The sequence below is a fragment of the Opisthocomus hoazin genome, chromosome 1 (assembly GCF_030867145.1).
Source record: "Opisthocomus hoazin isolate bOpiHoa1 chromosome 1, bOpiHoa1.hap1, whole genome shotgun sequence".
NCBI classification, from domain to species: domain Eukaryota; kingdom Metazoa; phylum Chordata; class Aves; order Opisthocomiformes; family Opisthocomidae; genus Opisthocomus; species Opisthocomus hoazin.
The window spans coordinates 1,436,784-1,464,566 of record NC_134414.1 but is presented as its reverse complement, the minus strand read 5'-3'; the positions used below and the strand labels follow the sequence as shown (position 1 = coordinate 1,464,566).

General features: G+C 54.0%; 1 long non-coding RNA gene across 1 annotated transcript in view; it reads right to left on the bottom strand.

Moving 5' to 3' along the window:
• Positions 1-4,632, bottom strand: part of LOC142360575 (uncharacterized) — a 230,736-nt gene extending 226,104 nt beyond the window's left edge. The window contains exon 1 of the long non-coding RNA XR_012763182.1: positions 4,596-4,632. This is a non-coding gene — a long non-coding RNA (uncharacterized LOC142360575). The remainder of the gene's footprint in view (positions 1-4,595) is intronic.
• Positions 4,633-27,783: the final 23,151 nt, after the last annotated feature.

Genomic DNA, 27,783 nt, shown 5'->3' with positions numbered 1-27,783 from the left:
GACTCGGCTACACCAGTAGTTCTGGGGGTCCCATCAGTGGGGTCCCAGGAGGTCGCTGCGGATCCGCATCTCCAGCCTGTGCGGGTGACTCGGAGTGCCGCGGACGCACCAGAGCTGGTGCCATGGGACCCAACGAAATCTCCACCCTGGATGACCTGATGATGATGACGATGCTCTTCACGCAGTTCAGCATGATCACTGCCGTGCTGCGGGTCAGGCAGACCAAGGTCGGTGACTGCTGCACCGCACTGCAAGGCAGCATGGCGTGGGGTGGGGTGGGGTGGCGTTGGGTGGCGTGGGGGGCTGCAGCGTGGGCTCGGGAGCTGCTCTGATCTCACCCAGCTCCTGGTTGTCCTGCAGCGTTTCTGGAAGAACCTGGAACGTCGGATGAACGTGGTGAGAGCCTGGCAACAGAACCGGAGAGGTGAGCGGCCCCAGCACCAAGCGCCCTGCAAACAGCCAACACCCCACGGCAGCGCTGAGCCGGGGCTGTGCCGGGGGCTGACGGCCGCTCACTCCATCTCCTCCCTCTGTAGTTTCTCCCACTGCTAATGGAGAAGAGGAGAAGCCCTTGCTGAGCATGGACACAGGGTGAGTGCTGAGGGAGTCCCCAAATACTGCCCCAGACCCTCTCCCCATGCCATGACCCTGCCCGCACTGCCCAGCCCTGCCCACCGGCCGAGGTCGGGGTGCTGCCCGTGGGTCTCGGTGGAGGGGCCGGGGTGCAGCGGGGTCTCTTCTCTCTCCTCCTCTGCAGGGACAGCACGGAGGAGTGGAGCAACGCCCCGCTGGCCTTGCTGACCTCCATGGACTCCGTGGGCTCCCTGGTCCCCCTGTCACACAGCAGCTCCATTTCCACGGGCTCGCTCTACTCCTTCCCGGAAAAACGTGAGCTGCTGCAGAAGCTGCAGGCTCAGGATCAAGGGGGAGAGGGGGGAAGCAGGGGAGCCTGTGGTGGGACCTCCCCTGGGGAGCTCCCACGTCCCCCCACCAAGACAGAGGAGGACGTCCCTCTGGCAGTGTGGCCCCAGAGCCTCAGAGAAGACGTGCCATGCATTGATGACAACGTGGACGAGGCTGTGGATGGGGTCCTACACTGGGACAGAGCAATGAGCCTGGAGACACTCATCTCCATGGAGCTGGAAAGGAGCAGCTCCATGGTGTCAGTAATCAGCACCTCCACAGGGCAGAGCGTGAGGAGCCCGACAGTGTCAAAGAGGAGCAGCCCCATGGCACCAGAAAGGACCAGACACAAGGTGCTCGAGAGGAGCAGCCCCACGGGGCCAGAAAGAAGCAGCTCAGAGCTGGCAGACATCATTACCTCCCTGGGACGACCGGCCAGCAGCATCTCTGCTGCTTCCAACAGCAGCACCCAGGCAGAGACCGGACCCCAGCAACTGGAGCCCACAGGCAGGGCGCATGGCCGAGCGGCCTGGTCTCCATGCAGGGCAGGACGGTGCCTGCGGAAGGGCTGGCGACACCTCAAGGCCTGGTGGAGATGCCACTTTCAGCCCCTACGTGACCGATGCTGCAAGTCCCAGTAGTGGCAGCGATGGTTCCACAAGGACAAGGGGATCCCCTACCACTGAGCGGCCGGGGCGTGCGGGCATGGGAACCCCCCTGGGCTGCCCTCCCATCTGAATTGTTCAAATATTAAATGTTTTCTCTGTCCCTGGAGCCGTGGTTCATCCACCCATCTCGCGGCTGGGGGTGCAACCCCCTCAGTGCCCGAGCCCAGCGGGGACGGGCTGGCACCAGGCACCGTTGGTACCCACCAAACTGGGGCAGGGGCTGGCTGGTACCCCAGTGGGTGTGCTGGTGTCCAGAGGGACCTGGGGGGGCTGCAGAAATGGGCCAGCAGGACCCTCCTGGAGTTCAGGCACATCTCTGCAGGGAGGTGCCAAGAGGATGGGGGCCGCAGGTGGTGGGCACAGCCACGAGCAGTGGCAGCAGTTTGGGGTGCTGCTGGGTTTCTTGGGTGGTTTTGGGGTGGCGTGGGACCCTTGAAGGGATAATTCTGACTGTAACTGCTCCACAGGGGTCACTGGTCAGTGAGGATCCATCTGGCCTGAAGGGCAAGGACACCCAATGGCAAGAAGGGGTTAAACTGGCTGGAAGCTGGGGTGCCAGGGACAGGAGGACTCCTTGCGAGGCAGTGAACTTTCCCTGGGTGCTGAGATAAGGAACAGCCTCAGCACTGTCTTGTAGCCGTCCTGGAAGGGGAGCGCTCAGGGCCCAAGCTCAGGGACCACCTTAGGGCAGCAGAGCTGGGCAGGAGGATGGACCTGGGGCTGGGCTGAGGTGCCCCATGCCTGATCCTCCCCCTCTGTCCCTTGCTGCACATCTCCTGCTCTCCCTTGGCCACATGTGGGCCTCAGCTTTGTGCTCCTCACTTTTATGTGGGACCAGAAGCCACATGTGCGTAGCGTCTGAAGAACTTTCACGTGGAGGGGATCGAGTCCAAGCTCTGTCTTCTCATGGATGCCCACGCCTCCCCTTCTATCCCTCTGGGCTGCACAGGCCTGTAGTTCTGTATTTCCTCACAGAGAAAAGCTAAACTCTGAAGGCTTTTCACATAGAGAGGATCAGGTCAAAGCTCTGTCTTGTTGGGGATGCTCAAACCTTCCCTCCTGCCCCTTGCTGCACATCTCCTGCTCTCCCTTCGCCATGTGCGGGCCTCAGCCTTCTGCTCCTCTGATTAATGTGGGCCCAGGAGCTCAATGTGTGTAGCATCTGAAGGCTTTTTGCGTGGAGGGCATCAAGTAAAAGCTCTGTCTTACTGGGGACGCTCAGACCTCCCCTCCTGTCCCTTGCTGCACATCTCCTGCTCTCCCTTTGCCATTTACAGGCCTCAGCGTCATGCTCCCTCAGTTTTATGTGGGCCCAGGGGCAGAATGGAGCCTCTGGCAGAAAGTGCCTGGAGAGACTCCAGGTCGCCCGTAGGGTGCTGGAGTCGGGGATCTGGAGGATCTGGAGAAACATTAGCAGCACATGGAGGAACTGGACTGCTTCCCAAGTGGTTGCTCCTGAAGCACAGCTCTTCTGGCACCTCGATTGCCGGTGCCAAGCTGGGTGTCCAACACGAGGGTCCCATCTGTCTGCAGTGATCACGCATCGCTGGAGTTCACAGTCCTGAGGGATGTGGGAGAGCAGTATAGTCAGGACCCTGAACTTTTGGGAAGCCAACTTGCAGCTCTTCAAACAGTCAGTCAGTCGGACCCCACGGGAAAGTGCCTGCAGGGACAAGAGAGCAGAAAAGAGTTGGCACTTCTTGAAGGATGCTTTCCAGAGAGCGCAGGAGCTCTTAGTCCCCAGGTGTAAGAAGTCAGGCAAGGAAGGGAAGAGACCAGCACGGCTGAGGCGAGACCTGCTGCTCAAACGAAAGGGCACGAGGGAACTGCACAGGCAGTGGAAGCGGGGACAGGTAGCTTGGGAAGAGTACCGGGATGCTGCCCGGCTGTGTAGGGATGAGGTCAGGAGGGCCAAGGCGCAGCTGGAGCTCAACTTGGCAAGGGATGCTAAGAATAACAAGCAGGGCTTCTCCGGGTATGTCAGCCAGAAATGGAAGGCTAAAGAAAGAGTACCCACCCCGCTGAACAAGAACGGTGACCTCCTATCAAGAGACGAGGAGAAGGCTGAGGTGCTCAGCAACAGTTTTGCCTCAGTCTTCACTGGCAACCTCTCTGCTCGCCCCTCCCCCGTCGATGGACTGCAAGGCGGGGACCAGAGGGGCAAAGCCTCTCCCTGCCAGCTTGGACTCATCAAAGAGCGTCCCATCATCACGAAAGCCAAAACCCCGGTGACAGCACCAGCCATGCAGCCAAGTGCTGAGCCGCATCACACACCTGCTCCTGCCTGCACCCCTTCCTTCAGATGCTCAGAGCAGAGCAAAGGACATCGTGAGCACCCACCCCCTCCAGCCGCAGCCCCGCAGCTTCGCACTCTGGCTGGATCCTGCCCACCTTCCCGCTGGCCGTGCCATTCGTGCCCAGGGGAAGCAGCCACAGCGGCTGACAGTGCGTGTTCCTCACAAGCTGGGGCCTCCGCCTGATGAAGAGAAATAAAGAAATAAATAAGCTTAGACAATGCTTATGAAGACTTAGGGAATGCTAGTCTAGCTCAGCTCGGCAAATTCCTGAGCTTGCCAAATTCCTGAGCTCCCCAAATTCTGTATCCGTTTGAGTGATAAGGCTGGAAAGAAGAGTTACACAACAAGAAGTCTACACTTCAAGCCAGCCGTAGCCAGTTCTGGAGTTTGGGAAAAGGCCCAGAAGTAACTGAGCCTGCGTGAAGTTCAAAGGTTACTAGCGGTGACCAAGAGGAGTCACCTATCTTCATCCCCAAGACGCTGACGACCACCCCAAGGAGGCACCGCGCAAGCGCAGTCGGGAGGAGTTCATGGAAACGACTCCTTGGAACTAATCTTAATAGAGAGCAGGAAAGGCTGTGCCTGTGTCTGTGAATATGCAGAACAGAGCTGTCCAAGTTACAGACGGCCTGGCGATATCGGCGTGCCCGCCTCTGGCGGTGCTGCCCCCGTGCCCAGCGCTGAACAAAACAGACCTACTTGAAATCGGAGCGCGGTGGAGTCTCACCTTGTCCGCAAGTCCCTCCTCCAGCCACGGCCCGGCCCTCAGCACCCGGAAGGCAGCCGGTGACAGAGGGGATTGTAAGAAATGTGAAACTATAATAAAAAGCCTTAATATTTTCTAGTTTTTAGTAGTCTTTAGTACTGTAACTTGTATTTCTGCATGCACAGTGATCTAACAATATAACTGTTACACTAATCCCTGTTTTCTCATTAAGGAATGTAGTGGAAGGACATGGGCACAAGCTATCACTTAGTCGTTAGACAAAATAATTAAGTGAAACAAAAGTGGTCTTGATTCTCAGCAAATAATTGGGATAATTGTGGGATAAAAGAGACTCCTAAATAACTCTACTCCAGACAGCTCAGCCTTGGGAGGGCAAATGCGCCAAGCTACAGAGATAAGGAGGCACCAAGAGAGCAACAAGACTGGAGCAAAACAACCTGAAGGACACGATATACGTGATGCTAGAACTGAGTTTGCGCAGAGACAAATGTCAATCAGTGAACAGCGTGATGAAGAGGATGGGCCTTCATCTTGGGACCCCCGAAGACCACCCAAAGATACTAACAGACATGCGTGAAAGATATTTACATATGCTAATTAGTTCCTAGAAATATAATGAATAATGACCTGTGTGATTGTATTTAACCTGAAGCAACAGGGTGTCTGGCGCGCACGTTTGGAGGAGAAATCCCCCGTGTGCCCGGCGCCGCAATAAAGAATCCCTGCTGAGCAGTGTACATTGTGCTGTTAGGTTTTTCTTACCGGATCTTCGAATCAGTCCCCCAGCACTCCCAGTCCCTCTGCGCAGAGCTGCTCTCCAGCAGCTCAGCCCCAGCCTGTACTGGTGCATGGGGTTGTTCCTCCCCAGGGGCAGGACCCTGCATTTGCCCTTGTTGAACCTCATCAGGTTCCTCTCTGCCCAACTCTCCAGCCTGTCCAGGTCACGCTGAATGGCAGCACAACCTACCGGTGTATCCACCACTCCTCCCAGTTTGGTGTCATCAGTAAACTGGCTGAGGGTACACTCTAACTCTTCATCCAGGTCACTGCTGAAGAAGTTGAACAAGGCTGGGCCCAGTACTGACCCCTTGGGGACACCACTTGTTACCAGCCTCCAACCAGACTCAGCGCCGCTGATGACAGCCCTCTGAGCTCTGCCATTCAGCCAGTTCTCAATCCACCCCACCAACCACTCATCCAGCCCACACTTCCTCAGCTTCCCTAGGAGGATGTGATGGCAGACCGTGTCGAAAGCCTTGCTGAAGTCCAGGTAGACAACATCCACGGCTCTCCCTTCATCTACCCAGCCAGTCATGTCATCACACAAAGCTATCAGATGGGGCAGGCATGATTTCCCCTTGGTGAATCCATGCTGACTACTCCCGATAACCTTCTTTTCCTCCACTTGCTCGTTGATGGCCTCCAGGATCAGCTGCTCCATCACCTTTCCCGGGATGGAGGTGAGGCTGCCCGGCCTGTAGTTCCCTGGGTCCTCCTTCTTGCCCTTTTTGAAGATTGCAGTGACACTCCCCAGCTCCAGGGCCGCTCTCCGGCCCCCGCAGCCTCGGGCCCCCCCGCGCCTCCGTCCTGAGGGAACTCGGCCCGCGGCCGCCCTAATGGGGGGGGGGGGGGGGGGCTGTCCCGCCGCAGTCTCCCCTCCCCGCCGGCCCCGCAGCAGCTCGCAGCGCTCCGGCACGAGCCCCCCACGCCCCGGCCCCGGCCCCGGCCCGGCGCGGGGCTGCTGCGGGACGGCTCCCCGCGCCCGGTGCCCCCCCCCCCCGGGGTCCCGCTCCCGCCCGCTCCCCTCAGCGGCTCCGGCACGCGCCGCTCCCCGTCCCGGCAGCGAGCCCTCAGGCGAGCGAGGGAGCCGCGCGCCCCGCCCGCTCTCGCGAGAGCGGCTGGCGGCACCTGGGCGGGGCCGGAGCCGCCGCCGCCGTGCCCCCGCCGGTCAACGGCCGCTGCGCGCGCCACGGGCCGGTGCCGCGGCCGGGGCCGGGGCCGGGGCCGTCGTCTCCCGGCGGGGCGGGCGGCGCCATGTTGGGAGCTTGGCGGGCGGCGAGTCGGGGCCGGGTGCGGCGGGCGAGCGGGGCTGCGCTGGGCGGGGCAGCGTCCTGCGGCGGGGGCCGGGGCAGGGCCGGGGTGCGGGCAGCGCCGGGCGGCTGCGAGCGAGCTGTGCCGGGGGGAGCCCCCGGAGGGAGCGGCGAGGGCTCGTCGAGGGGGACTCTGTGCTGAGGGGCAGCGAGGCAGGCGGCTGTGGGCCCGGCCGGGAATGCCGTGCCGCCGGCTGCCTTCCGGGTGCTGAGGGCCGGGCCGTGGCTGGAGGAGGGACTTGCGGACAAGGTGAGACTCCACCGCGCTCCGATTTCAAGTAGGTCTGTTTTGTTCAGCGCTGGGCACGGGGGCAGCACCGCCAGAGGCGGGCGCGCCGATATCGCCAGGCCGTCTGTAACTTGGACAGCTCTGTTCTGCGTATTCACAGACACAGGCACAGCCTTTCCTGCTCTCTATTAAGATTAGTTCCAAGGAGTCGTTTCCATGAACTCCTCCCGACTGCGCTTGCGCGGTGCCTCCTTGGGGTGGTCGTCAGGGTCTTGGGGATGAAGATAGGTGACTCCTCTTGGTCACTGCTAGTAACCTTTGAACTTCACGCAGGCTCAGTTACTTCTGGGCCTTTTCCCAAACTCCGGAACTGGCTACGGCTGGCTTGAAGTGTAGGCTTCTTGTTGTGTAACTCTTCTTTCCAGCCTTATCACTCAAACAGATACAGAATTTGGGGAGCTCAGGAATTTGCCGAGCTGAGCTAGACTAGCATTCCCTAAGTCTTCATAAGCACTGTCTAAGCTTATTTATTTCTTTATTTCTCTTCATCAGGCGGAGGCCCCAGCTTGTGAGGAACACGCACTGTCAGCCGCTGTGGCTGCTTCCCCTGGGCACGAATGGCACGGCCAGCGGGAAGGTGGGCAGGATCCAGCCAGAGTGCGAAGCTGCGGGGCTGCGGCTGGAGGGGGTGGGTGCTCACGATGTCCTTTGCTCTGCTCTGAGCATCTGAAGGAAGGGGTGCAGGCAGGAGCAGGTGTGTGATGCGGCTCAGCACTTGGCTGCATGGCTGGTGCTGTCACCGGGGTTTTGGATTCGTGATGATGGGATGCTCTTTGATGAGTCCAAGCTGGCAGGGAGAGGCTTTGCCCCTCTGGTCCCCACCTTGCAGTCCATCGACAGGGGAGGGTCGAGCAGAGAGGTTGCCAGTGAAGACTGAGGCAAAACTGTTGCTGAGCACCTCAGCCTTCTCCTCGTCTCTTGATAGGAGGTCACCATTCTTGTTCAGCGGGGTGGGTACTCTTTCTTTAGCCTTCCATTTCTGGCTGACATACCCGGAGAAGCCCTGCTTGTTATTCTTAGCATCCCTTGCCAAGTTGAGCTCCAGCTGCGCCTTGGCCCTCCTGACCTCATCCCTACACAACCGGGCAGCATCCCGGTACTCTTCCCAAGCTACCTGTCCCCGCTTCCACTGCCTGTGCAGTTCCCTCGTGCCCTTTCGTTTGAGCAGCAGGTCTCGCCTCAGCCGTGCTGGTCTCTTCCCTTCCTTGCCTGACTTCTTACACCTGGGGACTAAGAGCTCCTGCGCTCTCTGGAAAGCATCCTTCAAGAAGTGCCAACTCTTTTCTGCTCTCTTGTCCCTGCAGGCACTTTCCCGTGGGGTCCGACTGACTGACTGTTTGAAGAGCTGCAAGTTGGCTTCCCAGAAGTTCAGGGTCCTGACTATACTCCTCTCCCACATCCCTCAGGACTGTGAACTCCAGCGATGCGTGATCACTGCAGACAGATGGGACCCTCGCGTTGGACACCCAGCTTGGCACCGGCAATCGAGGTGCCAAGAAGAGCTGTGCTTCAGAAGCAACCACTTGGGAAGCAGTCCAGTCCCTCCATGTGCTGCTAATGTTTCTCCAGATCCTCCAGATCCCCGACTCCAGCACCCTACGGGCGACCTGGAGTCTCTCCAGGTGCTTTCTGCCAGAGGCTCCATTCTGCCCCTGGGCCCACATAAAACTGAGGGAGCATGACGCTGAGGCCTGTAAATGGCAAAGGGAGAGCAGGAGATGTGCAGCAAGGGGCAGGAGGGAAGGTTTGAGCATCCCCAACAAGACAGAGCTGTGACCTGATCCCCTCTGTGTGAAAAGCCTTCAGAGTTTGGCTTTTCTCTGTGAGGAAATACAGAACTAAAGGGCTGTGCAGCCCAGAGGGATAGAACGGGAGGCGCGGTCATGCGTGAGAAGACAGAGCTTGGAGTCGATCCCCTCCACGTGAAAGTTCTTCAGACGCTATGCACATGTGGCTTCTGGTCCCACATAAAACTGAGGAGCACAAAGCTGAGGCCCACACGAGGCCAAGGGAGAGCAGGAGATGTGCAGCAAGGGACAGGAAGGGACGATCGGGCATGGGGCACCTCAGCCCAGCCCCAGGTCCATCCTCCTGCCCAGCTCTGCTGCCCTAAGGTGGCCCCTGAGCTTGGGCCCTGAGCGCTCCCCTTCCAGGAGGGCTACAAGACAGTGCTGAGGCTGTTCCTTATCTCAGCACCCAGGGAAAGTTCACTGCCTCGCAAGGAGTCCTCCTGTCCCTGGCACCCCAGCTTCCAGCCAGTTTAACCCCTTCTTGCCATTGGGTGTCCTTGCCCTTCAGGCCAGATGGATCCTCGCTGACCAGTGACCCCTGTGGAGCAGTTACAGTCAGAATTAGCCCTTCAAGGGTCCCACGCCCCCCCAAAACCACCCAAGAAACCCAGCAGCACCCCAAACTGCTGCCACTGCTCGTGGCTGTGCCCACCACCTGCGGCCCCCATCCTCTTGGCACCTCCCTGCAGAGATGTGCCTGAACTCGGTGAGGTTCCTGCTGGCCCATTTCTGCAGCCCCCCCAGATCCCTCTGGACACCAGCACACCCACTGGGGTACCGGCCAGCCCCTGCCCCAGTTTGGTGGGTGCCAGCGGTGCCTGGTGCCAGCCCGTCCCCGCTGGGCTCGGGCACTGAGGGGGTTGCACCCCCAGCCGCGAGATGGGTGGATGAACCACGGCTCCAGGGACAGAGAAAACATTTAATATTCGAACAATTCAGATGGGAGGGCAGCCCAGGGGGGTTCCCATCCCCGCACGCCCCGGCCGCTCAGTGGTAGGGGATCCCCTTGTCCTTGTGGAACCATCGCTGCCACTACTGGGACTTGCAGCATCGGTCACGTAGGGGCTGAAAGTGGCATCTCCACCAGGCCTTGAGGCGTCGCCAGCCCTTCCGCAGGCACCGTCCTGCCCTGCATGGAGACCAGGCCGCTCGGCCATGCGCCCTGCCTGTGGGCTCCAGTTGCTGGGGTCCGGTCTCTGCCTGGGTGCTGCTGTTGGAAGCAGCAGAGATGCTGCTGGCCGGTCCTCCCATGGAGGTAATGATGTCTGCCACCTCTGAGCTGCTTCTTTCTGGCCCCGTGGGGCTGCTCCTCTGGAGCCCCTTGGGACTGGTCCTTTCTGGTGCCATGGGGCTGCTCCTCTTTGACGCTGTCGGGCTCCTCACGCTCTGCCCTGTGGAGATGCTGATTACTGACACCATGGAGCTGCTCCTTTCCAGCTCCATGGAGCTGAGGGTCTCCGGGCTCATTGCTCTGTCCCAGTGTAGGACCCCATCCACAGCCTCGTCCACGTTGTCATCAGTGCATGGCACGTCTTCTCCGAGGCTCTGGGGCCACACTGCCAGAGGGACGTCCTCCTCCGTCTTGGTGGGGGGACGTGGGAGCTCCCCAGGGGAGGTCCCACCACAGGCTCCCCTGCTTCCCCACTCTCCCCCTTGATCCTGAGCCTGCAGTGCCTGCAGCAGCTCACGTCGCTGCTGCGTTGACAGCGGGTTGTCCTGGATGGCGCGGATGAACTCTGGGATGAGCTGCGCCACGGTCATGGGCATGTGTGGGGAGCTGGTGGGGGGTGGCTTGAAATGTTTGGGGCTCTGTACCCTGTCCTCCTTGTCCCCAGGGACCTGGTCTTGCTCTGCCCCTGACACTGGCTGCAGTGGGCGGTCCTGGCCACGGTCTGGCTCCGGCTGCCCCACCAAGACGCAAACAGCGGTGGGGGACTGGGAGGGTGCTGAGCGGTTGAGTGCCAGCAGCTCCATCATCGCACCACGCCTTGAATCCGGGAAGGAGTAGAGCGAGCCCGTGGAACTGGAGCTGCTGTGTGACAGGGAGGCCAGGGACCCGACGGAGTCCATGGAGGTCAGCGAGTCCCACGGGGCGTTGCTCCACTCCTCCGTGCTGTCCCTGCAGAGGAGGAGAGAGAAGAGACCCCGCTGCACCCCGGCCCCTCCACCGGGACCCACGACCCTTGGCCAGCAGCCCGACCTCGGCCGGCGGGCAGGGCTGGGCAGTGCGGGCAGGGTCATGGCATGGGGAGAGGGTCTGGGGCAGGATTTGGGGACTCCCCCAGCACTCACTCTGTGTCCACGCTCAGCATCGGCTTCTCCGCTCCTCCATTAGCAGTGGGAGAATCTATAGAGGGAGGAGACGGAGTGAGCGGCCGTCAGCCCCCGGCACAGCCCCGGCTCAGCGCTGCCGTGGGGTGTTGGCTGTTTGCAGGGCGCTTGGTGCTGGGGCCGCTCACCTCTCCGGTTCTGTCGCCAGGCTCTCACCACATTCATCCTACGTTCCAGGTGGTTCCAGAAACGCTGCAGGGCAACCAGGAGATAACGGCAGACTGAAGCACCCAGCCAGCTGCCTGCTCTCGCAGAGCCCTTTTATAGCAGGCAGGCACACCCCCCTTTATGATACTGTGAGCCATGCCAGGCCCCCTTTGTGACACCGCGGGGCAGTCCGAGCTGTGCAGGCACAGGGTACGGGTGCCGGGTACAGGGCACAGGTACAGGGTGCCGGGACATTCCAGCACTGGGAGGCGCATTCAGCAGAAGTGTCCTGGGTTTGGCCAGGACAGGGTTAATTCTCACCGGACTCCAGGAAGGGGCACAGGCGGGGGGTGGGGGCTGACCCCACCTGGCCAAACAGAGCCCGGTATTACATACCATGTGACGTCACGCTGGGTTCCGGTGGGGGGGACGGTGCGGCGGGAACGCTGTCGCGGTTTGGGGGGGGCGCGGGGCCGGTCCTGTCCGGGAGAGCGGCTGTCTGGGTCGTGCGGTTCGTTGTTGTGTTTTCTCCTTATCTGTACCGTTGTTGTTGCTGTTCCCTCTGTTTGCTGTTCTGTTAAACTGCCCTTATCCTGACCCACCGGTTTCTGCCTGTTTTCTTTTTCATTCTCCTCCGCACGCCGGCGGGGGGAGGAGCGGCCGCGTGGCGCTTTTGTTGCCGGCGGCAGCCGAAACCAAGACATTGATTTGGCGCCCAAGCGTGGGGCAGGGATAACGGCAGGGCTGAGCAGCGGGTGTTAAAACTGCTTTCTTAGATTTTGTTAAATTTTGTTATAGGCATTTTTCTGTGTTATTTAAATAGTCGCCGGTAAAAATGTTGCTGACTTTGTTCAGATGGCTGTGGTTTTTGAACCCTTATTTGCAGTATGTGTTTACTGCCATGCTGTTCATCATCACTGGAAAAAGGATTAAGATGATGATTTTGCTGTACTGTACCATATCGACTTACGATATGATAACATCACTGTGCATGAAATTAGTCTTGTATTTGCATGCGGCACTGCGGTCATTTCGGTACCTCGGATCCTATGTCTTAGATTTTGTGAATAATCAAACCCAGTCTGTGGGGAAAACCGAAGGGGATACCTTCCCCCACTCTTTCGCCCCCCCTCTCTCCCTCAGGCTGCTCCTAACCGCTTTTGAGAATTTCGAGTACCCGTGGGATGCTCAGGGCAGCACTCTCCTTTTGTTCTGCCTCCTGAATGGGTTCTGGGTTTTGTTTAGGGTTAAGCAAGTCGTTAAGAACATCGTGCAGAGACCTGCCCCGGGGCTGGATAGCTGTGAGGGGCTGGGTGTGTGGGACAGCATGGGCAGATGTCTAGAGCAGTGGGCACCTGCGGTGTGTTTTAAACTCACCCCTGAACAAATACAGAATCCGGACAATCTGGTAAAATATCTGAAAAAAGTGTGCTGCCACCCTGGGAACTCCAGAGAGACACAAATCACTGCCATGTGCTGGGGTCTGGCCCACGCCTACCGAGCTGCCCTGTTCAACACTGTTCAGTGCCCTAAAGGGGAAAGGGGGGGGAAGCGAAGCGGCAGGCACTGCGACTGGCGCTGCCCCCCCAGCCGGCCCTGCAGCCCCTCCAGCCCAGCAGGCAGTCGCAGCCCCCCCAGCCAGCACCACCGCTGCCACAGCTGCAGGGCCTGCCTCGGTTTCCCTGGCAGGCACAGCAGTGGCTCCAGTCCCAGCTCCAGCTGCAGGCATCGCGGCTGAGCCCAATGACCAACCTGTGCCGGTAGCAGTCGCCCCTGTAAAACTAAAGAAAGACGCAAAGAGAGCAGATCGCTCCGGGAGGGATGACGATGAGCCAGGGTCATCGCGGGAGATAGAGACAGAGATCATCACCCGGTCCCTGTCCCTGGGCGAGCTGCGAGACATGCGGAAAGATTTCAGCCGCCACCCTGGCGAGCACATTGCCACCTGGCTGCTGCGGTGCTGGGATAACGGGGCCAGCAGCTTGGAGTTAGAGGGCAAGGAAGCCAAGCAGCTGGGATCCCTGGCCAGGGACGGGGGCATTGACAAGGCCATTGGGAAAAAGGAACAAGTCCTCCGCCTCTGGAGGAGACTTCTCTCAGGGGTGAGGGAGAGGTACCCCTTCAGTGACGATTTTGTATGCTATCCTGGCAAGTGGACCAATATGGAAAGGGGTATTCAGTACTTGAGGGAATTAGCTGTGCGGGAGCTGGTTTATAATGAACCAGATGATGACCAGTTACCCACAGACCCAGATGAAGTCCAGTGCACAGCATCTATGTGGAGGAAGTTTGTGCGGAGCGCACCCTCCTCATATGCCAAGTCGCTGGCAGTTGTAAACTGGAAGGGTAAGGAGGCACCAACAGTGGATGAGGTGGCTGTCAGACTCCGGCAATATGAGGAAAGTCTCTCTTCCTCCCTTGTCTCAGCTGTGGAGAAACTGGCCTGGGAGGTGCGGCAAGTCAAAGAGACCATGTCCTAATCCCCACCTGTACGGGCCAGTGTCTCAGCTATTAGGGGCAAGCGTTTCTCTGCTCAGGAGAGGGAATACAGAGGCTACACACCCCGGGGCACCCTGTGGTTCTACCTGCGTGACCACGGAGAGGACATGAGGAAGTGGGATGGAAAACCCACCTCAAGTCTTGTGGGCCTCAGCAGGGCCCCCAGCGCGGTGCAATTGATGAGGGAGGATGTGTTGGAACTTGTGGGCCATAAACCCTGGGAAGAAGGGAGTTAGTGCCCAGCCATCCTGACCCTGAGAAGAAGAGAGATAGTGCCGAGCCATCCTGAAGGAGGAAGCAAGGCCTTGGATAAGATAAGAAAAGAATGTGTCTGCATGGCCTTAGTTTAGATGAGCTTAGGAAAAGAATGTGTCTGTATTAGCAACTGTGTTAAGCAATCAATAGGTGCCTAGTTTGAAACTTAACCAATCAGTTTAAAGCACGCTGCCTTCTGATCTGTATAAATGTATGGGTGTAAGAACAATAAAACGATCATCCTGCTTGCATCAAGCAGTGTCCCATCTCTCAATCGCGGTGATAACTGTAAATGTAACAAATGTAACATGTAGGGGATGTTATCACTTCAGGTGGTCAGAAACAAGTCTTGGTTCTTTGTGAATAATTCGGACGGTTGCAAGACAAGGGACTCCTGAATAATCCCTTTAGGCGCCTGGGCCTTGGGAGAACAGGTATGCAAACTACAGAGATAAGGAGGCTGCAGGATAATCTGAAGACCCCTGCCGAGAGACGCCAAACAAACATGTGCGATGGACATTACCATATATTAATGAATTCTTGGAAAAGCCATTACTATGATAAACATTTCTTGGAAATGTAATGAATATGTATGTTAACATAGCATAAATACCTAGTAACTGTGTCTCTTCGGTGCACATGTTTGGAGGAGAGATCCCCCGTGTGCCCGGCGCCGCAATAAAGAATCCCTGCTTAATAGTCTGCCGACTATTGAGTCTTCAATTCCGGCTTTTCACGGCATCATTTCTGGCACCCCAGATGGGACCCGCTCTGCTCGGCTACAGGACCCGCTGAGAACAGGACTCCCTAGGGTACCCCCGGGATTTCCCGGAGGGACTCCTCGCCTCACTCGGATCACTGCGGGAGCAGACAAGGACCATCTAAATGAGTAAAGGTATTCTTTTTTTTCCTTTCTTTCTCTGTTTTGGTATGTGAGACCGGTCATTTGGAGAGTTCTCATAAGTCGTAGGAGATGTCCTACGCTGAGCGCTGTACACCAGGCTACTAGTGCCTGAGGGTGTACGTCTTGGTACGTTGGTGCAAGCACAGGTTGTGCTTTGCACTTCTGTAATAACGTGCTTTTGGTAATTGTGCGTTGGTGCAAGCATGGGTTAAGCTTTGTACTTCTGTAATAATGTACTTTTGGGTATTGGTGCGTTGGTGCAGGCACGGGTTGTGCTCTGTACTTCTGTAATAACGTGCTTTTGGTAATTGTGCGTTGGTACAGGCACGGGTTAAGCTTTGTGCTTCTGTAATAACGTACATTCGGTATGGTACGCTTAGGAAACACGCTTAAGTTGTACTTCTGGCGATATGGATTTGTTGGTATTGAACTCGGATATCGGACCCATCAGGCATCGTAAAACCAAAAAAAAAACAAAACAAAAAAAAGAACCTTGCACGGTGAACCTCTTTTCTTGTGACCAGAATATTAATTGTGACATTTTTGGAACGTGGTCAGAGCGGGACAGAAGGGGACGACAGATTAAAATTGTTAAGATAAAGACTAACAGAGGTACAGAATCAACAAAGTAAAATGGGGTACAGCAAAGCAGTGGTATTTTAAAGAAAAGCCCCTTAGGATGTATTCTAGCACATTGGAAAGCTTGTGTGACTGTGTATGAAGCCTCTGTGTGAAAGACAAATAGTCAAAAAGAAAAAAAAAAAAAAAGAAAAAACAAAAAAGAAAAAAAAAGAGAAAAAAAATGGTGAAGGAAAAAAAAGAAAAAAACCACCACGTACGTTTGGTATGTTCTGCTGATTTGCGGTTTTTGACTTGGGACTGTTGTATTTGAAGTCTGATTCATCGGGGCGTGGTTTATGATTTCTTAAGTATCAGTGCAGGGTCTTCCCGTGGGGGGGATTTTGAGAGCCTCTCCCAGGATCTAGACGGCAAAATTGGGAAAAGTAGGGGGAGACCCCTCACTCAACAACATCTTCATAATGTATGGGGTTTGGTTTGCTTAAAGAAAATCGGCATGATTTAGGAATTGAGTTGGGAATTTGGGGATTGGTTTTAAAATACTTACAAGTTGGTACATATTGTGGGGTTACAAGTTTTCCAGTTATTTGGCATTGATCGATCATTTAGGGACTCTGGTTTTGGGGTATGTATTAAATATACTGTATATATTGTTTTGAAAGAGCTCTATGTATATAAACATGTTAACTGAAGTGGTTTGCCTGTATATATTGTTGTACTTGGGTGATACAGTTTGTAAACAGAATGATTTTAAAAGATCGCTTCTAGGTTGTGTGTGTGTGTGTGTTTTGTGTGTTTTGTGTTAACTGATTGGTGGAGAAGTTGAGAAGTTATTTTATTGTAACATGAGCTTCGGAGGGAGGTGATGCCCTCACAAACAATTAATTGAATTATGATATGTTGTTAGAATTGATGCGGTTTTGTGGACAATTAAAAAGTACAGGAGATTAAAAGTTTCACGCGGTATTGAAAAGAAAAAAAAAAAACAAAAAAACCCAAAGGAAAAGCCCTCTGGATTTTACAGAGGCTTGCGTAAAGTGATTAGAACAGAAAGGTATCAAGTTACAAGCTGCTTTGCTAGCTGCTGCTCTAAATGAAGGAAAAAAAAAAAAAGCAAAGTTCTTACAAGTTAAGCAACAGAAAAACGAAATGAAAAAGAGGGGAAACAATATAACTTTTTACAGTATGGACTACTAGTGGAGTGTGAATCAGAATACAATACTCCTGTGTTACCAGTAAAAAAAAAAAAAAAACAAAAAAAGGTGGAACTTATTGGGTAGTACAGGATTTAAGAGAAGTGAATAAGATTGTTAGGGGCATACACCCTGTGGTAGCAAGTATGGTTTACGGTATTGGATTTAAATGATGCATTCTTCTGTCTGCCTTTAGCCAAAGAAAATCTGAATTTATTTGCATTTGAGTGGGAAAATCCTACCATGGGTAAAAAAAAAAAAAACCCAGCTTGCCTGGACAGTGTTACCCCAAGGTTTTAAGCATAGCCCAACGATCTTTGGAAATCAACTAGCACGAGAGCTTGAAGCATGGAACCCGCCCTCCAGAGGTGGAACCCTTTTACAGCATGTAGATGGTTTATTAATAGCAATTGAAACAAAACGTGACTGTATACAGTAGACTATCATTTTGTTAAAGTTTTTGAGATTAAATGGGTATCAAGTCTCTCAACAGAAAACTCAGACGGTGCGGCAACGGGTAACCTACCTTGGATGCAAGCTGTCTGGACAAAGAGAACTAGGAACAGAACAGAATGAAGCCATCTGCAGGACTCCCCTCCGTCAGACGGTAAAAGAGCTCAGGACCTTCCTGGGACTGACGGGTTGGTGCTGGTTATGAATTTATAATTACGGAATAATAGTGAGACCCTTATGTGAACTTCTGAAAAACAACCCCACCCGATTGATCTGGTCCAAAGAAGCTCAAAACGCATTTCAGACACTTAAGCAAGATCTAATGAAGGCCCCGGCTCTGGGCCTGCCTGATGTTATTAAACGCTTCTGGCTGTTTTCTTCTAAACAGCTCGATGGAGTAAGCAAAGGATGGCCAGGATGTCTGCAAGCTCTGGCGGCGCTGGTCTTGACCATTCAGGAAGCCCGAAAATTCACCTTGGGCCAAAAGATCACAGTACCGATCTCACACAGAATATCAGACAAAAAGGGAACCTACTGGCTTTCCCCATCCCAATTTCCACGATACCAGGCCATTCTAATTGAATCAGAGAATATTAATATTGTAGTAACTAATATTACGAACCCAGCTTCTTTTCTCAGCGGATCAATCTCTGAACCATCGGTACATGATTGCTTAGAAACCATAGAGACTGTGTACTCCAGCAGACCAGATCTGAAAGAGGAACCCCTGGAAGATGCACAGGACTCCTGGTTCACTGAGGGAGGCAGCATTGTCGGACAAGGTATTCAAAAGGCGAGGTATGGGGTGACAACAGCAGACGAAGTAGTTTAGTCTCAATCACTACCTGCTGGAACATCAGCTCAAAAGGCTGAAACTGTTGCCCTAACTAGGGCTCTGGAGTTAACAAAACAAAAAAAGATAAAAAATATGGACAGATTCCAAATATGCCTTTGGAGTTGTCCACACTCATGGGACAATTTGGAAGGAGCGAGGACTACTAACTGCGCAAGGGAAGCAGATTAAATATGCTGAGGAAATCCTTCGACTATTAGAAGCTGTTCAACTACCAACAAAAGTTGCCATCGTGCACTGCCGAGGACACCTGAAGGGTAACACTGACCAGGAAAGAGGTAACAGGTTGGCTGACTCTGAAGCTAAACAGGCAGCAGAGAGAATATAAGAGATTTTAGCCTTAATTCCAGATTATAGAAATAGAAACCTGAGTGACCAAGAAAATGTTGAGTATTCTAAAGCTGATGAAGAATTAATAGAGGGATTAGGAGGACAAATTCCATCCCAGGGGTGGGCCTACTTAAGTGATGGCAGAATTATAATCCCTGCTAAACAGATATGGGGGGTGGTTAAAGAAGAACACAATAGGACACACTGGGGAGCGGACTCCCTGTATAAATTTTTAAATCAGAAATTAATAGGGAACAATTTGTATACTACAGTCTGACAAGTAACCCAACAATGGGAAACATGTTTAAAAATAACCCCAATACAGGTAACCAGGTACAATTAGGAAGTATTGGGAAGGGAAGTATACCGGGACAACATTGGCAAATTGATTTCTCTGAACTTCCAAGAAAAGGAGGGTACAGGTACTTATTAGTACTCACGGATACCTTTTCAGGTTGGCCAGAAGCATTCCCTTGTAGAACAAATAAAGCAAGGGAAGTAACTAAGGTATTATTAAATGAAATAATACCTCGATTTGGGGTACCGACAATTATCTCCTCAGATAGGGGGACGCATTTTTGTGCAGAAGTAGTGCAACAGGTCAGCAAACTGTCAGGAATCAATTGGCAGTTACATACGCCCTACAGACCACAAGCCAGTGGGCAAGTAAAAAAGATGCAAAAATATGCCAAGAAGCGAATCTATATTGGTACCAAGCATTGCCTATTGCACAACTTCCGATACGTGTAAAACCTAGGGCCAAAGAAAATTTGAGCCCTTTTGAGATACTATATGGGAGACCATATCAGGCTAAATATCAGGGGGAAGATTTGAACCAGTTGGGAAATCAGTATCTACAGAATTATGTTATATCCTTAGGAAAACAATTAGAAAGGATTAGTAAAAATGTTTTGGGTACCAGGGCTAAAGGGGTAGATCACTCGATCCATCCATTTAGCCCTGGAGATTGGGTTGATGTTAAGAGAATTTTTCAGGTGATCCACTGAGAGAGAAGTGGAATGGACCTTACCAGGTATTGCTGACTACCTTCACTGCAATCAAGATTAGAGAACAACCGGCCTGGATCCATTATTCCCGAGTGAAGAAGGCTCCTAAACCAGGATGGATGGTCGAAAAGGCTGGCGGTTTGAAACTATGATTGCGGCGGTAACTTTGTTAAACCTAGGCTTTTTAGGATACTGCGATCATGACAACTCGAACTACATGACTGGACCAAGATGTGACCTACAGATATTAGATAACAACTCCCAGATATTGGTCAGCAATAATAGCTGCCTATGGAAAGCAAGATCCAACACTTGTTCGTGCTGACCCCCTTCCATACACACAAAAATTGTACTTGCAGAGATGGGTGGAATGATTATTTGATCAACAAAACTACAGTAGAAGTAGGAACTTGGGATTTGAAAGGGACAGGCGCGATATATATAGATTTTTGTAACAGAACCCAATTAGAAACCTATAGCCCCTCGAACTGGGATTATTTCAGGAATGTACCAATTGGCTGGGTAAACCGCGGAGCATTTTGCAGAGCTAATCTCACAGCCACTGACGGGGCCCTGTAAATTACACAACACGTATTGGTGGCGATGTGGTGATTAGCAGAAAGCGACTCCCTGCGGGTTGGAAGGGAATGTGTACCATAGGTCATCTAGTCAGCCAGGACCGAATATATAATCAGTCCCAAATACCTAAAGGCATATTGAGAACATCATGGAGACGAGCCAAACGGGAAGACAACCCACTTGTAAGTAGGGGAACAAAATTTAACCTCTTGGCTCCCCAATTTAGAGTGGTTGAAACAATTATTCATGGGAATGATCACACTGGTCGTTTTAGGAATACTTGTTTGCATGTCTCTCAAATGTCTCCTTTGGTGTTGTCAGGATTCAGTTGAGACACACAGTGATTGGAAAAAGGAACAAGATTAGGCACCAAATAGAATTATTTGAAAATAATACCTACAAAATAGAATAGTGAGGATTCATAGCTTTCTAGCTACAAATCCTCAAAAGAAAAGGAGGGATTGATAACTGTAAATGTAACAAATGTAACATGTAGGGGATGTTATCACTTCAGGTGGTCAGAAACAAGTCTTGGTTCTTTGTGAATAATTCGGACGGTTGCAAGACAAGGGACTCCTGAATAATGCCTTTAGGCGCCTGGGCCTTGGGAGAACAGGTATGCAAACTACAGAGATAAGGAGGCTGCAGGATAATCTGAAGACCCCCGCCGAGAGACGCCAAACAAACATGTGCGATGGACATTACCATATATTAATGAATTCTTGGAAAAGCCATTACTATGATAAACATTTCTTGGAAATGTAATGAATATGTATGTTAACATAGCATAAATACCTAGTAACTGTGTCTCTTCGGTGCACACGTTTGGAGGAGAGATCCCCGGTGTGCCCGGCGCCGCAATAAAGAATCCCTGCTTAATAGTCTGCCAACTATTGAGTCTTCAATTCCGGCTTTTCACGGCATCAAGAGGCTGAGGGAGCTGGGCTTGTTCAGCCTGGAGAAGAGAAGGCTGCGAGGGGACCTTCGAAATGCCTCTCAATATCTGCAGGGTGAGGGTCAGGAGGAACGGGCCAGACTCTTTCCAGTGGTGCCCAGCGACAGGACAAGGAGCAATGGGCACAAACTGAGGCACAGGAAGTTCCAGCTGAAGATGAGGAAGAACTTCTTCCCTCTGAGGGTGACGGAGCCCTGGCCCAGGCTGCCCAGGGAGGTTCTGGAGTCTCCTTCTCTAGAGATATTCAAGACCCGCCTGGACAAGGTCCTGTGCAGCCTGCTCTGGGTGACCCTGCTTCGGCAGGAGGGTTGGACTGGGTGACCCACAGAGGTCCCTTCCAACCCCTACTATTCTGTGATTCTGTGTGAGTGGAGCTGGGACCGGGCAGGGGTCCGGAGAGAATCGGCTCCGGGGGGCTCGAGAGGAGCAGCGCCCGGGCAGGGGCAGGAGGAGCCCGATGGAAGTGAAGAGGAGCAGCTCCACAGGGCTGGGCTGGACCAGTCCAAGGGGCTCGATAGGAGCAGCACCGTGGGGCTGAAGAAGAGGAACCCAACTGAACTGAAGAGGAGCAGCTCCATGACGCTGACGGCCGCTCACTCCATCTCCTCCCTCTGTAGATTCTCCCACTGCTAATGGAGGAGCAGAGAAGCCCGTGCCGAGCGTGGGCACATGGTGAGTGCGGGGGCAGCCCCCAGATCCTGTCCCTGACCCTCACCCCCTGCCCTGTCCCTGCCTGCACTGCCCAGCCCTGCCCGCCGGCCGAGGTTGGGGTGCTGCCCGTGGGTCCCGTCGGAGGGGCCGGGGTGCAGTGGGGTCTCTTCCTTCTCCTCCTCTGCAGGGCCAGCACGGAGGCGTGGAGCAGGGAGCGCCTGTCGCTGCGGGCCCTGCTGGCCTCCCTGTCACAGAGCAGCTCCATTTCCATGGGCTCCCTCTACTCCTTCCCGGATCCCTGGTATGGTGCCATGGTGCAGCTGGCAGGACTCAAGCGCTCAGCACCCTCTTGGTCCCCCAAGGCTGTCAGGGGGGTGGGGGGGGGAGCTGAAGCCAGACCATGGCCAGGACCACCCACTGCAGCCAGTGTCGGGGACCGCACAAGAGCAGGTGCCCGGGGATGAGGAGGACAGGGTACAGAGCCCCATAGATGTGAAGCCGCCCCCTAGCAGCCCCCCAGTCATGGCCATGGGCACGGGGCAGCTCGTCCCAGAGAGCATCCAGGACAACCAGGCTAAAAAGGTGTCAACGGAGGAGCGCTGTGTGGGTAGTTAGGGCTTGGCGGTCGGAAGATGTCGCGCTGGACGGAAAGGTAGTTCCCCCCCCCGTCCTGATAGCCAATAGCGTTTAGCCCATGAAGTAAGCAGACGGAAGTGACGCTGTAAACCTAAGCTATATAATGCTATGTTATTTATCAATAAACGCCATTTGCCGTCCACCACATTGGTGTCTGCGAGCTGATGACCCGAGCGGCCGAGGGGTAGGTCGCCGAGCCGTCCCTGAACCAGGTCACCATGCCTACGAAGGCAACAAGTGGTGCCGAAACCCGGGAAAGACTCGCCTGGAATCGGGCGAACGGCGGCCGGAGCGGCAGGACCAGCCCGGCGGGGAGGACGCTCCCGGACTAGCAAGGAGGATGGAAGCCCTTGTGAAGCCAACGCCCCAACTTACGCTTCCAGTGGAAAGTGCTGCCTCAAGGAATGATCAACTCACCTACCATCTGCCAGATTGCGGTGGACCGGGCGTTAACACCAGTCCGACACAGCAATCCGACCGCGACCATCATTCAGTACATGGACGATATCTTAATCGCCGCACCATCAGGAAGCCACGTGGACCAGCTAGTGTCAACAGTCTCGGAAACTCTGAAAACAAACGGGTTCGAAATCGTGAGTGCAAAAATTAAAAGAGGACCGTGCGTAAGGTTTTTAGGAGTAGGGATCACGAGTTCCTACGTGACCCCCCCCCAAATAAAAATCCGTCGCCACATCAAAACACTCCATGATATGCAGCAATTAGTAGGGTCCTTACAATGGCTCCGCAACATTGTACTGGTCCCTCCCGAAATCATGACTCCCCTGTATGATCTCTTAAAAGGAAAAAACCCATGGGAGCAAAAAATCCTAACAACGGAAGCAGCAAACTCTCTCGACTTTATCGAGCAACAGGTATCATCAAGTACGCTTGCCAGATGGAATCCAAATCTGCCACTTGATCTATATGTACACTTTACAAAAGGCGGGGGAGTGGGAGCACTAGCACAAGGCCCCCCCTGAAAAAGCTCAACCAATACAATGGGTGGTTCTGGGACAACATGGGGACCACTAGGTTGCATACATCCACGACTTGATAGGTCTGGAGGATCTGTAGGGTTTAGTAATTGTGACGCTATAATCCTCCAAGTAATTCATCCAGAAGACTCAAGATGGGTAACGGGAAGAACTTGGGGAATTAGGTATTGGGAACCAGGACAAGATCGAGGTGGATTGATACATATAAGGAAGGAGGAAATAATAAACCCTCCTGAGGGAGTTGGCCCCAATCCAATTATTAGTGGACCACAGATAACTGCTAGCCCCATGGAAACCACCCAAAGCGATGTAATATCCTCCCTCAATGGGACGAGGGAACCCCCCTTGTGGAAACTAATGCGAGCTACCTATGACACCTTGAACCAAACCAACCCAAACCTAACTGCACACTGTTGGTTGTGCTATGATGTGAAACCCCCTTTTTATGAGCCTATAGGAGTAAACACAACATATAGCCTAGACACCCAATCCGTACCACTTCAGTGTTCTTGGGGAGAGAAGAAAAGGACGATAACCATGCAATATGTTTCTGGATCTGGGACCTGTATAGGCAATGTGTGGGGACCAAAACAGAAGGTCTGTAGTTCTGTCTCGTCCACAGTGGGAAAAACCAAAGAAAAATGGGTTATTCCCTCTGAAGGAGCTCAATGGATCTGTTCCAAAACGGGCCTTACTCCATGCATATCTCTGGCTGTGTTTAATCCTTCCAATGAGTACTGTGTTCAAGTCATTATTGTTCCAAGAATCTTCTATCATGAAGAAAAAACAATCTATAACTATTGGAATGCGGAAAAACCCCGCATTACAAAAAGGGAACCCATCACTGCTATCACAATAGCCACCTTATTAGGTGTGGGAACGATAGGGGCTGGACCAGGAACAGCATCTCTCATACAACAACAAGAAGGTTTCAGCTCCCTAAGAGCTGCTGTAGACGAGGACCTGGAACGAATAGAAAAATCAATCATGGCATTAGAAAAGTCCTTAACCTCACTATCAGAAGTTGTGTTACAAAATAGAAGGGGAATGGATATTCTTTTCCTACGGCAGGGAGGGCTCTGCGCTGCATTAGGGGAAGAATGCTGTTTTTATGCTGATCACACCGGAGTAGTCAGAGACACCATGGCCAAACTTAGAGAGGGTCTAGAAAAAAGAAAAAGAGACAAAGAAGCTCAACAAGGGTGGTTCGAATCGTGGTTTAACCATTCGCCATGGTTAACCACCCTGATATCCACCTTGATAGGGCCGATCGCGATGATTGTAATAACACTAATTTTTGGACCCTGTATACTGAATGGAATCGTGTCGTTTGTCAAGAGTCGACTGGAGAAAGTTAACATTATGTTCGTAGAACACCGTCAACTGCTTTGAAAACGTACCTACCCCGTGTTATCCTAAAAGTTACCTCAAATTCTACCCGTTTACTGTGCCTTATATTTTTTCAGATTTATCGCATATACTTTTTAAAAACTATTGTAAAATATAGAATAAATGTAGAATAAGAATAAGAATGTCGATAGAATTTTTAAGATTTTAAGATTATATTTTCAGATTATATTTTAGCTAATTTACAAATGCATTTGTTTAAGGTACCTTATATTTATTATCGTAAGATCTTAATATTTATATTTTTAAGTTATAGTTAAGATTAATTAAGGTTAAGTCTGGCATAATATTAAGTTTAAGTCTTAAGTTAAATACTAAGTTAAGTATTACAACTTTTATATTTTATATTAGCCTATTTAGTTAAGCATAAGGAGGGGGGAAATGTGGGTAGTTAGGGCTTGGCGGTCTGAAGATGTCGCGCTGTACGGAAAGGTAGTGTCCCCCCCGCCTCCTGATAGCCAATAGCGTGTAGCCCGTGAAGTAAGCAGACGGAAGTGACGCTGTAAACCTAAGCTATATAATGCTGTGTTATTTATCAATAAACGCCATTTGCCGTCCACCACATTGGTGTCTGTGTGCTGATGACCCGAGCGGCCGAGGGGTAGGTCGCCGAGCCGTTCCTGAACCAGGTCGCCACGCCAACGAAGGCAACAGCGCTGCAACCTGCTGCGGGAGCTGCAGGCCCAGCATCAAGGGGGAGCAGGAGGCGGTGGGGGGCCTGCGGCTGCACCCCCGCCGGGGAGCTCCCACGTCTCCCCACCAAGACAGAGCAGGAGGTCGTTCTGGAATGGCTGAGGGCCAGAGTGCGGCCCCAGAGCCTGGGAGCAGACCTGCAGTCGTTGAACGAGGACACGGACAAGGCTGTGGATGGGGTCCTAGACAAGGACAGAGAAATGAGCCCAGAGACACTCAGCTCCATGGCGTCAGGCAGGAGCAGCCCCGTGGAGCAGGAGAAGACGAGCCCGACAGAACTGAAGAGGAGCAGCCCCATGCAGTCAGAAAAAAGCTCCTTGGGACAGGGCAGCAGCAGAATCACAGAATCACAGAATCACAGAATAGTAGGGGTTGGAAGGGACCTCTGTGGGTCATCTAGTCATCTAGTCCAACCCCCCTGCCGAAGCAGGGTCACCTACAGTAGGCTGCACAGGATCTTGTCCAGGCGGGTCTTGAATATCTCCAGAGAAGGAGACTCCACAACCTCCCTGGGCAGCCTGTTCCAGGGCTCCGTCACCCTCAGAGGGAAGAAGTTCTTCCTCATGTTCAGATGGAACTTCCTGTGCCTCACTTTGTGCCCATTGCCCCTTGTGCTGATGGGACCAGAGACGAGCAGCCCTATGGCCATGGACAGGAGAAGGCCCAAGGGGATGGAAAGGAGCAGCTCCATGGCACCGTCCAGAAGCAGCCCCATGGGGCTGGGCAGGAAGAGCCTAATGGAACTGAAGAGGAGCAACCCCACAGAGCCGGGCTAGAGCAGTCCCAAGTCACTTGACCGGAGCAGCCCCATGGGGCCACAAAGGACCAGTCCCAAGGGGCTCGAGAGGAGCAGCCCCACGGGGCCAGACAGATGAAGCTCCGTCGCAGCAGACATCATGACCTCCATGGGAGGACCAGCCAGCACCATCCCTGCTGCTCCGGGCAGGAGCACCCTGGCAGAGACCAGAGCCCAGCAGCAAATGCCCACAGGCAGGGCGCGTGGCCAGGCTACCCAGGGACGTGCAAGGCAGCATGGTGCCTGCGGGAGGGCTGCGCCCGGCTCTGGAGATGCCAAAGAGGAAGCCCATGCTGAGCGTGGACACAGAGTGAGTGCTGGGGGAGTCCCAAATCCTGCCCCAGACCATGACACCGTGCCTGGCCCCTGCCCGCACTGCCCAGCCCGGCCCGCCGGCCGAGGTCTGGGTGCTGCCCGTGGGTCCCGGTGGAGGGGCCGGGGTGCAGCGGGGTCTCTTCTCTCTCCTCCTCTGCACGGACAGCACGGCGGCGTGGAGCAAGGCCCCGCGGGCTTCGCTGGCTTCCGTGGGCTCCCTGGGCTCCCTGGCCTCCCTGTTGCACAGCAGCTCCATTTCCATGGGCTCGCTCTACTCCCTCCTGGAGTCTTGGCCCAGTCCGATGGCGGAGCTGGCAGCACTCAACCGCTCAGCACCCTCCCAGTCACCCAGCGCTGTCTGCGACTCGGTGGGGGAGCCGGAGCCAGACCGTGGCCAGGACACCCCACTGCAGCCAGTGTCAGGGACAGAGCAAGAGCAGATCTCCAGGGTCAAGGAGGACAGGGCACAGAGCTCCGCAGAAGTGAAGCCGCACCCCAGCAGCCCCTCGGCCATGACCATGGGCACGGGGCAGCTCGTCCCAGAGCTCATCCGGGCCAAGCAGGTGTCAACAGAGCAGCAATGCAAGCTGCTGCTGGCACTGCTGGCCCGGCATCGAGGGGGAGCAGGAGATGGTGTGGGAGCCTGCGGTGGGACCCCCCCCGGTGACCTCCCATGTCCACCCACCAAGACAGAGGAGCAGGTCCAGCTGCAACAGCTGAGGGCCAGAGTGTGGCCCCAGAGCCCTGGAGCACAGCTGCCATGGATTGATGAGGACGTGGACGAAGCTTTGGATGGGGTCCTACACAAGGACAGAGAAGTGGGCCCAGAGACCCTCAGCTCCATGGAGGTGGCAAGGTGTGGCAGCATGCCACAATATGTTACGGCAGTCAAAAAGGAAGCAAGCACAGCAATAGAAAGCAGACAGAAGCAGAAGCACTTTACTGGGTATCCATAACATTTTTATATTCCATTCTCCCCCACCCCCTGAATTTCATTGGTGAGGGTCTCTTGGCACGCGGTTCCTTTGTGCTTCTGATTGATCATCTTGTGTCGTTCACCCAATCTTCACGCTTGGCTAGCAGTTGGGGTCTGGCATCCTGTTTCTTTGTTCCTTTCCTCCTGTCCTTCAGCCACAGCTGCACCCCTCAAGGTACACCCTGGACTCCCCCATCCTTCCACATTATCCACCAGGTGCATGCAGGTGCTTGAGCAGAATCGATCCCGTGGATAGGTTTTCCCTGTCCCGAGGAGGGAAGAGCCCAGACTGTTTTTCCCGGCCAGTTCCTTAGATGTGTCCCAGGGACCTTCTCTCCTCCCACAGTGCGCAGGGGTTTGGGTCGAGCAGGTCCAGGCCGAGTGGCAGATTCCCTGGTGCTAGCGAGGCGAGTGGCTTCTGCTGAATGCGCCTCCCAGTGCTGGAATGTCCCGGCACCCTGTGCC